The 13,877-nt window shown below is 36.4% G+C and overlaps 1 long non-coding RNA gene across 1 annotated transcript in view; it reads right to left on the bottom strand.

Moving 5' to 3' along the window:
- LOC106631625 (uncharacterized) overlaps positions 1–13,877 on the bottom strand; it is a 79,452-nt gene continuing 65,575 nt past the window's right edge. Inside the window, exon 4 of the long non-coding RNA XR_003563299.2 lies at positions 1–4,364. This is a non-coding gene — a long non-coding RNA (uncharacterized LOC106631625). The remainder of the gene's footprint in view (positions 4,365–13,877) is intronic.

Raw genomic sequence — 13,877 nt, 5'->3', positions numbered from 1 at the left:
TTTTCTCCATAATTTTTTTATTTGTGTTTATAGTTGAACGTTTTCTTCTGATACACACTTAGAAAGGAGATTCATATACATCTCAGACCTAAGTTTTCCTTCAAACACATTTGAAACTTTTTGTTTGTTCAAAAGAATTGCTGCTCTGCTTCAAATTAAACTGGTAAAATAGTAGCTCACAATATTTCTACCAATCATTTCTTCTGACTTCTGTGACGGCAGGAGGTGGTGATGAAGAACATAAAGGGAGTCTAACATTTCAAACTTCATTCATTACTGCTAGTATTGCTACCTGATTAGGAGAGACTTCCCTCAATACATAACAAGATAACATGATTAAAGGAAAAGCTGAAACATTTTCAGGTCTCTATACCTAAATACCAAGTACAGAACCACTCTCACTCAGTGAAGTGTGCCATATGCAGTACCAAGAAAACTGCTTTGGAATTTGAAGAACTGCTTTGGAATTTGGCCTGTATTAGCCCTAAATACATAGGTGTAAGTCACTTTACATTTTTCAAGGTGCACTGTTTACCACTGTACATAAGAAATTAAGTGTTACAATTTAACTAGTACATTCTTCCTGCAACATAAATCTTTACAGGTAAATTACTGTAAAATATGCTGAAGTTCAAACATAAGCGTTACCTTTAGTGTATAAAAGATTTTGCAGAATATTGAAAGTGTTACTCATGAAACCACATTCCAAAAATGGGACAAACAAGTGTTTAATAATAATAGCTATATATGCAAAATGAATCAGTGACAAAATAAGACCAAATCAGGAGTACTTTGGAGTTTACAGGACTGGTCAAAACAGGTCATGAATCAACAACACTGAAACTCAGGTTTCTCAGCTTGAGCTGGTAACAAGGAAAGCTGATTGTAGATCTGGTCTTTAAAAGATGCACAATACTCACTTCTTCCTCTGAGATCAGAATTAATAAATGCCATAGAAAATTCCATGAGGAAATGCATTACTGTAGTACACTTACTAAACAAATGTGGGGGTTTTTTGAACAAAAAAACCCAACACCCCTTCAAGGTTAAGTGTCTATTACCTCTATTTTTAATATGACATGGAGATGTAGAAATTATAGTAGTATGCAACAGTTTAAGTTACCCTGTTTAAGACAGGAGACTGTCAACAGACATAACAATACATAGTATTTTAATTCAAATGACAACTCCTAAGAAGCTCAGCTGTAAATGTTAACAGCCAGTGTTTCTGTCAGACACAAGTCAGACACCTCTGAAGTGAGGAGTACAAGTACTGCAAAAACAATGGCCTGTAACTTGTTTAGCATCATATGAGACTAAGGGCAGAAAAATAAACATCACTTCTGGCTAGGAATTCTCATTTGACATAACCATGAAGACCATGGTTTTCTCTACTTGCAGTCTTTTGTTCCATTGCCTACAGAATTTTTTACCAATTAATTTGTGTAGCACCTGTAGCAGCATCAAGCTTCTTGCTTGCACAGCCCACAAACATCTTCCCTGGCTCAGCACCACACCAGGCCAATCCTATCATTAGATGACATGTTCTGTATGACCATGAAGATTGCTTCATAGTACACTAACACAAGGGGGCAAGTGAAGATTGCAGAATCTTAAAGCAGGAGTTATCTCATCTATCTAACTGAATAGTGTTTTGGTTTGTGATCTTCATGTTTTTTTACAGTTAAGTTATAAGACTGTGTTTTATTTTTCCCCCCCAAAGCATTTCCCCCTTTGAGCTCCAATTCCCATATTAGTTGAAACATGTTATTTACTTCCACAAAGATGATGAGAGAACTGAAGCACCTTTCACATGAAGAAAGGCTGAGAAAGCTGGGACTCCAGCCTGGAGAAAAAAACCAAACAACTTGTGTATGTGTGATCTTACTGAAGTTTATAAATACCTGCTGATGGGGCCAGTGGAGAGTAAAGACAACACGGCCAGGCTCAGTTCTGTCCAGTGACACGACAGAAGCCAACAGGCACAAAATGAAACGCAAGAAATGCTATCTGAACAGGACAGGTTGCAGAGTCTCCATCCTTGAAGATATTCAAAACCTCACTAGATACAGTCCAAGAAATGTGCTCTGCCTGACCCTGTCTGAACTAGACTACCTCTAGAACTCTCCTTCCAACCTCAACTACTCTGATATTTTGGAATTCTTTTTCAGGACCAAAATTAATGAAGTAGCAGAGAGCACTAATAAGACTGCCCTCTTCTGCGGGGAATACAATGAGGGGGATAAAATTAACAGTGATTTCACAGATTACAGCAAAAGCCACTACTTAACAGTCTGCATTCCCTTCTGGATCTGAAGTGCAGAGTGCTCTAGTGAATATTAGGAATGATCTGAGGTGTGCAAGCCCCTTTCCCCAAGCCTGACTCATTCTTTTTGCCTCAGGCCAGATCCCTTCTGTCAGGCTGTTGCTTCTTCCAATTTCAAGAAACAAACAAAACCCCGCAATACTTACCCAACCTGTCCCACTCCTTCCAACCTTCCAGTTCATCAGATCTGTCCTTCCGCTGTCAGTTCTCAGCTCCAACACCGGATTTTCTTAGACATGCTCCTCTCGCTAGTTGTCTTCACTCCTATACAGCTACTAGTGTCAGATTATTTTCATACAGGCCTATCTTTTCTTTCCCTTTTATACAATTTAAGCATCTTTTTCCCCATACAGTTCCTCAGCTTAGCAGAAAATAAGCACCTGAACAGGAAAAAGCAAGCTTCCCTTTCTTACATCAGGCACAAACCTTAGGACCCCAGAGCTGCAATGTAGAGGGAGTTCCATTCAGCCATGGGCCATGGCACCGCCCATGCAAGTAAACCTCTGGAAAACACAATTGCTAATATTATTTAAGGCAAGTGAAAACCATGCAAGAAATACGACATTCTTTTCAAAGGTTTAGGAACTGAATAATTTGACCAAGCCTTCATAAGAACTCGAAGTCATCTTCTTAATTCAGACAGGAACTTTGGTTCCTCAGTTCAGCTCTGGTTCTGCAAATGCTCAAATGGTATTTTTATCACATCACTGAACTGTTCTAAGCTGCTCAGGCCACCAAGCAAGGCAGTCCAACCTTTCCCCTTCTGCTTTGTCCCACTCCCTGCCACCTCCTCCCTTATGCCAGCTCTAGGTGCTTGCACAAGGAACCAGAAGGAAGCAGTCTGTTTCACTACTCACACAAAAGACTGCACTGGCACAACGAAGTAGTTGGGAACAAACGGTTTGGCCACTAGACTTTGACAAAGCCATGCAAATCGACTTACTTGTTGCATGCTCTCAAATCTTTCTGATCAGCTCTTTAGATTCACACTTACTCATAAAAGCCTAGATGCATTAAAATACTCTATTTACAAGAGTAACAGGATGGATGGCCCTCTGCAAGCACTGTAGTCTGCAGCATGCTAACAAAAATCAGTGACATTTAAAGGGAGGAGAACAGTGGAATAAGAATGTCTTTTTTTGTTGTAACCCACAGAGTCTGGTCTTTCCAAGCATGTCCAAGTTTCAAATGGCTGAAATGCATATGCAAGTCTTTAGTATAAAGCAGTTGTAGATATGGAAATACAACACAGTGCTACTTAAAGAAACCTCAGTGAGAAAGCTCTGACTTTGAGCCAGATAGCACATTTTTTCTGAGCAGTCAACCTCATTTTGGCCACATATCTTAAGAGACCTGTAGTAGGTAAATGTAGACACAGAAGCGTTTACTTCATGGAAAGCTGCAGGCTAGCTAATACTGCATAGCTTTACTATTGAGAACTGCTCAGGTTTGAACCAAACTGGAAATGTTAGCCATCAGTAATTTCACCAGTTCAAATCCACAGCAGGGGCAGACAAGAAAAGTGGGATTTTTAACAGCACATACCCCAGGCTGAAATTCTATGCAGTCAAATAATGCAGATTTATGAATTATCATATGTTGGATTAATATTTATCTACATCATGTTTATACTTGTGCAACTACACCAGTAGCAGGCCTGTGAAGCCTGAAGTCAAAACAACCCCCCAGTGCAGATAAGCTTTTTTTTTTTGCCTTTTAAAACATCTATAAGATGTATAAACTTAAATCTATGAGCACTTACTTGAAGAAGGCATGTGTATTTTAATGGTAAAATATACCAGGGCTAATAAAATGAGATTAGCAAGTGATACTGAGTCATGATAGTGAAGAAAATAAAATCTTAAAAGGAAACACACTTTCAGATCTTGACTGTATCTAAAATTAGTGACATTTACATAACCATTAGTCTACATTTGACTCACCGCACAGTTCTTGCATGCAGCTTTTAAAAGGAAAGGAGCCCAATTAATTTCCATTCTCACTGTAGAGATTTCAATCATCTCAATGAAAGATTCCTCTGCAAGAGAAACATCTTAGTGGAAGATAAGGAAAAAAAAAAGTAAATTCACAGTCGGATACACAATTTAAACTTCTAACCATAAAAATTGTTACCTGTCTATAGACAGTGATTTAAGAAATGAAGTGTTTAATAATTTTTGTTAAAAATTTTGGAAGACACTTTCGCTTTATGTGCTCACTTGCTAAAAACATGACAAAACATTTCCCAATTCCATTCATTAAGAACATGCTGTAAAAATGAACACAGTTTCAAGATTTTTAATAAAGAAATGCTGACATTTAAAGTAACACCATTTTTTATGTATTATATAAATAAATGCACTTACCAAGGCATTGTTAGACAGGTGTAGCTTGAGATGGCTCCTTTAATAAATTCAGCTTTCATGTAAGCCAAAGCATTCAAAATTATATACATATACATCTATTCTGTATTTACCATCAGATACTATGAAGTCCTAAATATTGTTTATGAATAGGTGAAAATATAAACAAAAGCCAAGAAAGTGTTCACAATCAATCAGCACATAAATTATAACAACAAAAAGGTATCAGGAAATACATTAAATGTTTTTTTTTCATGACTCACATGCAGAAGTGGCTAGCCTTACTTCAGCAGCACAGTTAATACTGGAGATATTTACAGTCTTAACACCAATATTTACGTGCTGCTAAAGTATGACAGACATCAGCATCACAAGATTGACTAATTCATAAGTGATATTTCTCTTCAGGATGATGAAATCCTTGTATTTTTGAGGCAGCACAATATGGCCTGCACCTTTTCAAAACCCACAAACCATTATGTGCTGCTACGTTATGCCAAGGTGTCTACCATACTGCAAGGAAATAAAAAACATATGCTGAAAGCTGAATTTTCTTATTGAACACTAGTTTTCATGTACTGACATCAGCTGTATTAATGAACTACAAAATGTTTATAAAACATTTTTCAATTGCCAAGCTGACTGTTTATTTAGTGAAGCTCTGGACTTTATTGTCAACTGTGCATAATACCTTAATGGGACACGAACAACTGTGTGTCTGATCAGAGGAACTAAAGATTATGCAGATGTTTACTTCAAAACAAAACAAAAAAGTCTGGGTTATTTTCTAACCTAACTTATCATCATCTGGAAACCTCTGATGTGAAAAAAAAACCCCAACTTTCATATATAAGAGAATAAAAGCTAATTTTAAAGTAAGCTTCTGTCAAGTATCAGTCCTCAAGCAATCTGTTACCTCTGCAGGTTACCCAAGCCACAGTTTTTGAGCAGGCAGATTTACAAGTGCTTCTTAATACATTTCAGGGCAAGAAAGGTATTTTAAAAACCCACAATGATTGTTATCAAGAACAGTAACTTACCTGTTATTAAGAGCAGGAGTTTATCTGCCCCCAGCCTAGAAAGACCATTCTACTTTCCTTGAAGGGGTAGGCAAGAAACTCAAGAGCTCACATCCCTGTCAGGTATCCTCCTCTTACAAAGTGTGCCTGCATTTTAAGTGTGTACAGGACTTTTACTGGTTCCCTAAAAAGTTGAATTATGCTTTCTTTAATGTTTTTATACCAAATTATTAAGACAAAAGCTACTTATACAGAACAGACCCAAGCACTCCATTCCATTTTAACGAGCCTTCTAGTCAGTTCATGATAAAAAAGAAATAATTCTGTAAATTAACAGGGCTGTCTGTAAGCACAAAAAAAGTTTGGCAGGTCACAAAGGGGGAAAGTTTGGTGAGTTTTTGTTTTCTTCCTTCCTATTTTTGCTCCTACAATAATACAGCAGGACGACCTCTGCTAGAAGGGTCTGTTGCTACAAATGTGCCAATTAAAGTGAGGTTTTCCAGTTTCAGTTTACATGTAGCTGCAGCAACACTTAGGTTTTTATATAGCTATCTAGGAGGTACAAACCCTACAAAAAAAGCCATTTCCAGTATATTTTATACACACAGAGCTAAATTTACCTTTTTTTCCCCCCTCCTATTTATGTTTGTTTGGTTTTTAAATCAGACAGCTAAAACAGGCAAACTAGATTATATAGGCACAACTCATCCAGTATCTTGGTGAAGTAAAACCTGAATGCAAAGTCAAAATAAACCTAACTGTAAAGGTTATGCTGTGACAGTTGGTCATCCCCTGAAGAAACTGTGCTAGGCATAATCCAAGAGAGGAAGAGAGAAAGAAAAAACATCCACTATATATACATAGTGTGGAAGGCAAAGGTTAAGAAAAAGATAGATGCAAGCAAAAGTGCTAGCCTGCAGTAAAGTTTCCTTTAACGTTTCTGGGAAAATACTATGAAAGATACTCTCCAGCAAGACAGAATACTGCTTCTTATTTGTAGATTTACCATAAAGATTGAAAGGCAATTATTTAAATAAGAGAGCTACAACATTTAGTACCTTTGGAAGTACACTTCTCATTTGTACGTTCAGGCCAAATTCTTCATTTGTGAACTATGTGTGTTTAACTAGATACTGCTGTCTCAATTGCATTGTTGTTTTTAGCTTCTAGCTTAAGCATGGAGCTTTTTTTCTGTTGCAGAAGTAAATCACTCTAAAATTAAACTACACACACCACGAAATGAAGACTTGACAGAACTATTACGCTATTTTCCGCAGAAAGTACATTAGTAAGAGAGCTTGCAGGTAATTCATGCACACAACCCCAACATGAACACAAAACCTCACATGCATTACAGGATTGGGGGGGGGGTGTGGTTTTGGTTGTTGATTTTTTTTTTTTTTAAAACTTTACTACCAAAACTGCCCCTAAACTAAACAAACAAAATCAAACAGAACACAACTGTATATTTTCTATGTTGCTATTAAAAATAATTTTATCTGGAAGGAGAATATGCCAGTTTTCACATAAAATTGAAGACCTATGTGAGAGAAGGGGTTGAAGAACAGGAAAAGGATGAAAGGAGGAAGTCCAAGATAAAAACAATAGTAATAGCTAAGCCAGAAATCTACTGAAATCCAGAAGTGTCTGCACAAAACTTTGTATCTCTATGTTTTAGTCATAAAGCTAATACAGTCATGCTATCAAGAGTGCTTCTCCTACCTTTATCATTGTGTTTTAAGATGGGGTCTGTGGGTGGAAGACAGACAGAGGAGACCTCAGCAAAAGCTGGGAATCATGTATGCAGGAGCTCCGTTAGATCCCCCCAAGCCCCTGGAAGCGAGAGCTCCGCTAAGAAAGATGCAAGGATTCTGAAGATGCAGAACTGAAATTCCATAGAAGCAGGCTCTCTACACACACAGAGAAGTCAGGAATGCTGTCATAAAAAAACAATTAAAGCTGTTGTTTGTTTTTTTGTGGTTTTTTTTTTAAATAAAAAGGGTGTGTGCTTTCGTGATTGGGGTGTTCCCAATCAAGGAAGGAGCATTTCCTTGATTTCAGTATTTTTTAGTTGACTTATCAAAGACCAAGTCTAATATAAAATATGTTCAGGTTTTATTGGTTTATGGTTAAGAGTTTATGACAACACCAAGCCCAACTCAATCTCTTTCTAACCCCATGAAAACCAGCTACAAGTGAACTTCTGGCTACTGTAACTATTAAGAAGCTCCTTAAATGCTACTATAACTACTAATAAGCTCCTTAAATTCTAAGTAACATACTGTATCCAAGAAGGTACCACTAGCCAGCAATCTGACAGTTCAGTGATTTGGAGTAAAACGTATCAAGGCCTTTCTATTAAGTAACGCATTTTGTCTTGGATGCCCAAGAACATAAGATTAAACATTCACCTTGTGCCTTTTTCCTCATTCAACAAAAGCACTCTCTTGATACTTCTTGCCAAAACACCTTCCTCATTGAGTGTTACACACCATTTTGCACACAACCATATTCCATTGCTTGTTTTACGTACTTATCAATGCAAAGCAACACAGATACACTACGAAAGCAAAGCTGCCGCTTTCACTGTTCATTGTGACCCTTTCTCAACTTTATTTCAGTTTAGACATCTGAAGGTGAAAGACACTGAAAGACTCTTCAAGTCTAGAGCATTACACTATTTGTCCACCAGTGCTGCTCTGCCCCATAGCACAGACATCAGAAAGTACATCTCCATATCTCAGTTTAGCTTTGGTTCAAACAAGAAATGAGACAGGGTTTACACTCAGATGGCACAGTTTTGACAAGTGTGTCCTGTTCTGTGCATTCCAGGAAGAGAGTAACTTACTCATATGGTAGACAGGACATTTTGCAGCGACAGCTTTCTTGACAACTGCTGGTTCACCATCCAATAAGAATAAACACACTAACAGTTCACCTCTTGCTGCAAATATTTTTTTTCCCCCACTAAATTCATCTGGACAAAAGAGAATTAAGAGATAGTATCATTTCACTATTAAGAAATCTAAACAATTCTATTCTCAAACATCAAAATTGTAAGATCTGTAGCTGTATTTTTGATAATACACTGCTTACTTCCCCACCCCCACCAGTTTAAACAATAGTAGTTTCACTTCATTTTTGTCATATGCTTACTCAACGCTGTAATATTTATACTGCCAACACACTGGAATTTATAACTTGCTCATTCTTAAAACTTACATTTAGAAGTACAGTCTTTTACTCCTGCCTTCTTGTTGCTTCTGTTAAGGAACCCTCATTCTTCCTAATTCTCAGTGTCAGCGGTCTTTAAAGTGATGTGCACATATTTTAAAAAGGAGAAAAGAGTTGAGTGAAATATTCCAAGGTATTACTTTAAAGGTATCAGTTTACTTGGCTACTATTGCATTACTATTTTGTTCAGATATAACCTATGATACTCAGTTAATTCACTTAACTTATTTGAGGCTACTTTGTGGTCATAGAGGAAGAAGAATTAAGAGAATAAACTATACACCCTAAAAAATATTCTCCTGAAATAACAGTAAGATTTTGAACTCATGTTTAAGACTGCAATTCTAAAAAACAATCTGTCTCTAACCTAGTAATTCTGTGCTAGGTTTGGTGTTTTGGGTTTTTGTTGTTGTTGCTGACTTGTGGTTGTTTTTTGTTTTTTGTTTTTAATGAAATGACTGTAATCCAGCAATAAATTAGCCCCACTTCACCTCAAAAACCAGTCATTCAGGATTGAGCTTATGCACAGTCTCCATGTATAAGAGATCTTCCCATACCTCCTACCAAGCAGCTGAACATTTCTAAGACTATTATCAATTTGTGTTAAAAAGTCACAATTAATGCTTTGGATAATTTTCTGAACAGAAAGATGAGTATTCGAACAGAGATAACTAGCACTAATCTGGAGTTTTGGTTGTAAATTATGGGTAAGCTTGAGTGTAGAAGTTTTGTTTAAAAAGGGATTGTCTGTTAACTATTTCCCAATCATGTCAACAATTTTCCCCATATAACCAGGGCAAAAGACTGGGGAAACTACAGAAGTTGTTTGCAATGTAAAATATTAATAATGAAAGTTAAGCAGGTAACTGTTGATTACTGAAATCTACTGTTACTAAATTTGGAGAATCTATCTCATGTGTCCAGCCACCTCTCTCAGGAACATGGACAAACATATTTAGATTAGCTGGAGAACTCGTACAAAAGATAAACATAAAATAACAAAGCCAGCTAAAAATAAAACCCAGGAAGTAGAACCATTAAAAAATTCAGAAGTATAAAAATACCTGGAAATTTGGAAGTGCAGTTATGGCCTACCGGCATAAAATTCAATTTTTACATCCTTTTTGCTTTATCTCAGCACTCTAACCACTGCTTATACTAGCCTGACTCACATATTCAGTTGTATGAGCTGCACTTCGTTTTTTTTTTTTTTCCCTCTCCTCCCCATTGCAGTCATGAAAACAAACCAAAGTGAAGACAGTCATTTGGTACTGCAATATTGATGCTTCTATTGGAGTGATGAATAGCAACCAAAATGCAGTGGATTTGTGTGGAAGGCAAAATACTAAAAGGTAGCAAGTTCTAGCCTGAACAAATAAAGGATGTCAAACAGTTTTTCTAGCTTGCTAGCTAAAAAAGCAGAACTAAAGGAAGCTGATACAACACAGAAATATTATCAATGTATATTTTAGTATATCATCAGTATATTTAATATCAACTCTAGCTTAAAAATAAAATTGAATAAGACTAACTCCTCCCACCTCTTTTCCCAGCTTCTAAAGAGTGTTTTGTCAGATGTTGATGCATTAACTAGACTGCTAAATGAAATACTTTACAGGGAACTTGTAAAGTGTAACAAGCTCTGGGGTTCTAACAGAGTTTTCAGAAAAGCGTTCCAGAACCCTCTCAATTGCGCCGGTATAGCTTGCACACAACTTTTAAAAATCTGTCTTCCCCGCACCTCTGGCACACACACAGGAAGAAAACTGTGTGAACACTTTCAATCTGTACCAGCATTCTTTCTGCTTGAAAGGACACATACAAAATTAAGAAAAACGAATAAGCTATTTTCTAAGTTCTATGAAGTAAGTATTATATTTCATTGTAGCCTTCACTAAAATGTGCCTTTCCCTCAATTTTACCACAAAAAAATATTAATACTCAGTCTAGTGGATCTACCAAAAAGAAAGCCAGGTCTGCCTTAAAATACAACTACAATTTCTATATTATTATTTTTTTAAAAATTCTGTAACACCTTTTCAGATTAAAAACCTAAAAAGATAAAGATACATTTTTTCAAGTTCTCCAATAAACAAATCCTTAGATTATTACACCATTACCTTCAAAAAAGATTATCCTGTGATTATAGTTCAAGTTTACAAAACCTGAAGTATACAGAATCATTGCTGGTAAATGAGAAAACGGAACAACCTTTCTCCAAATGATAACACCACACAATACAAACCAGCTATATAATGGAAAGTTATTAAGATAGGGAAACAGGTTCCCCTCTTAAATATATCATTCTTAAAAAATATAAATAAAAATATTCAAAACATACCAGCCAAGTATTAGTTTTCTGTTCTTTACATTCATTTCTAGCTTTTTAAGCGATTTTTAAAAAGAAAAAAAAAATGTTAGTTTTATTAAGTTCAGAAGACTTGCTCATTTAGCCCAGGAAGCAGTCACAGACCTAGTGTAAAATTTTATGCTCTCCTAAGCTGGCACCCAGTCTTTTAAGGAAGAAAGCCATGCTATTGCTGTTTAAATCTTCTAACTCTATAACGTATTGCAAAGCATTTCTTGTTCTTACACAGTACTTTAATACTCAGGTAGTATTTTGCAGGAACCCTGGTGGCCTGTGCACAGGATCAGTTTCCAAAGTACTGCTGGGGAAGTGGAAAATACATTAGTCAGCGTTAACCAGACTGCCTTCCTAGTTGTTATCTTATCTGAATTTGGTAAATAATAATAAATCATAGGACAATAATACAGCAATATATTAAAAAATAATTTGGCCTGATATGTAAATAATACTACTTGCACTACACAAACCCACATCTCAGCACTGTATAGAATTATAATGCCTAAAGACAAAAACCAGGCCCATAGCTCAGAATGCAATCCCACTTGTGAAGGGCTAAATTTGCTGCACGTTTGCTTCCAAAGATTTAGGGTCAGAGTGACAATGCTATAAAATAAGGGTCAAAGCACAAAAAGACCAAGGCCACAGAACAAAGAGCTTTCCGTGTCCTGAAAGAAGTTGCTTTTTGTAAGCCTGCCTTCTGGCTCAGACAGTAAATTTGTCTTTTCCTTGACATCATCCCTACATGACTTCTATAAAATGCCAGACAACTGTATGGCTTAGGAAAGGTGAAACAACTGCTAGCAGAAATCAAGTCAACTGTTAAGGGAATGCACTAGTTAATCCACTGTTAAGAGCAGAGCAACACCTCCTAGTAATTGCTGTAGCTTTTCCAATCCTTAGCTGTATTTCTACAACTTCATTATTTAATTAGTTGCTTCAGCAGAAGTTTCAGGTGTCCTTAACACCTTTACGGTGTAGATTCCTAGTCACATTATCTACTTTGATTATTGTTTATTCAACGGTAGCTGAGGAAATATGCAGGAGCAGCAACTCAGAAGGCTGCTTTAATCCTCTCCCTACCCCTCTGTGAAATATTAATAGAAAAGATACCATCTAACACAGACGTGTATACTCCCTTTCCAAAATGTTTATGGGTTAGTTCTCCGTTTCCCCATCAGTGAGATCCACTACTCACAGAATGGAGGTAATGCAAAATAAAACAGTGTTTTCTAGGGCTGACACAGATTGCTAAGCAGTGAAGTTCATTTTTCCAGCTAGAAAATGAATTTCACTTAGGATATGCTTTTTCAAAACAACAACAACAGTTCTGCCAAATGAAAGGAACTTTATCCACTGGAGGGGGGGGGTGGGGGGAACCCAACCCATAAGGATGCAGAGTGCCTCTTATGGCTTTATATTAAGCTAGATTTTCAATATTTCACTAGCAAGCTTAAAGTAAAACCATGTTGAATTAACTAGAAGTTAATATACGAAGAGAGATTTATAATCCAATACCTAAAGCACAGAAGTAGTCAAAAAAACCCCAAAATCAAAACTGTACTCTCAGCCCTAACACACTGTCTAGTAAATATCCACAAATCAAAACCAAGACGCTAATCTCTGAACCAGTAGTATTTGACTTTTTTTTTCTTTTTAAATAAAAGGCTAGTTGACAGTATGTTCTTTAAGCGACTATCAGTATTGCAAGAAATTTCTCTCCATCGTAACCCAAACCTACATGAAAGAATAGGACTTATCACCAAGTTGTTCATTATCTTTTTTAGCAGCTCTAAAAGCATAACATTTTGAAAATCAGACCTTCCTTACTTCCAAGTAATTATTTTTCACTGCATAACAGATGGCTTCTGCCTTAAAAAAAAATTAAATATGGTAATTTTGAACTGTCCTACTAACTTACTTAAAAGCTGGAACTGGAGATTCAGATATGTGGAATTAGGTTAAAATTTTAAAAAACTTACCTTTCAACTGTGGAGATCTACAATAGTTTTTGAGTTTCAGTGGCAGCAAAACGAAGTTTTACATTTTCAAAAGGAAGCAGATTCCTTCGCTTTTACTCTGCAGGAAGTTATAACATATCTGATTCCTATTTTAAACATTAAATGTAGCATTTAAGAACAGTATTTGGTTTTTTTCTTTCTAAACATTTAATATAATCGAAAAATATCTTATTATAGGAAAAGCCTAGTGTAACATGTGAAAGGCCTACTCCAATCATCCTACACTTTCTGAAAGAAATGATCACTTCTCATCTCTCAAGAAGCACTGGTGCAAGTATACTGATTTTCCTTGTGGTGAATAGCAGCCCACAAGTTAAGGAACTGATGCAAACTGGCAGATTTCCCCTTCTAATTTTGAGTCATATGCGTCATCTTTTTGTCAAAAGCTGGGAAGAAAAAGAGTCTCTCTTCCAGCCTGCCACATGAAACCACCTGCTTAAAGACAGAACAGACCAATACTGCAATATTGGTCTGCACACTGCTTGTACTTACACATTTTTTCTTGCTTTGTTCAAATAAACAAAATTCTGAAGACAGCCTTAACACTAA

The sequence above is a fragment of the Falco cherrug genome, chromosome 2, assembly GCF_023634085.1.
Source record: "Falco cherrug isolate bFalChe1 chromosome 2, bFalChe1.pri, whole genome shotgun sequence".
Classification (NCBI taxonomy): Eukaryota; Metazoa; Chordata; class Aves; order Falconiformes; family Falconidae; genus Falco; species Falco cherrug.
This window is presented reverse-complemented; position numbering and strand designations above follow the sequence as displayed.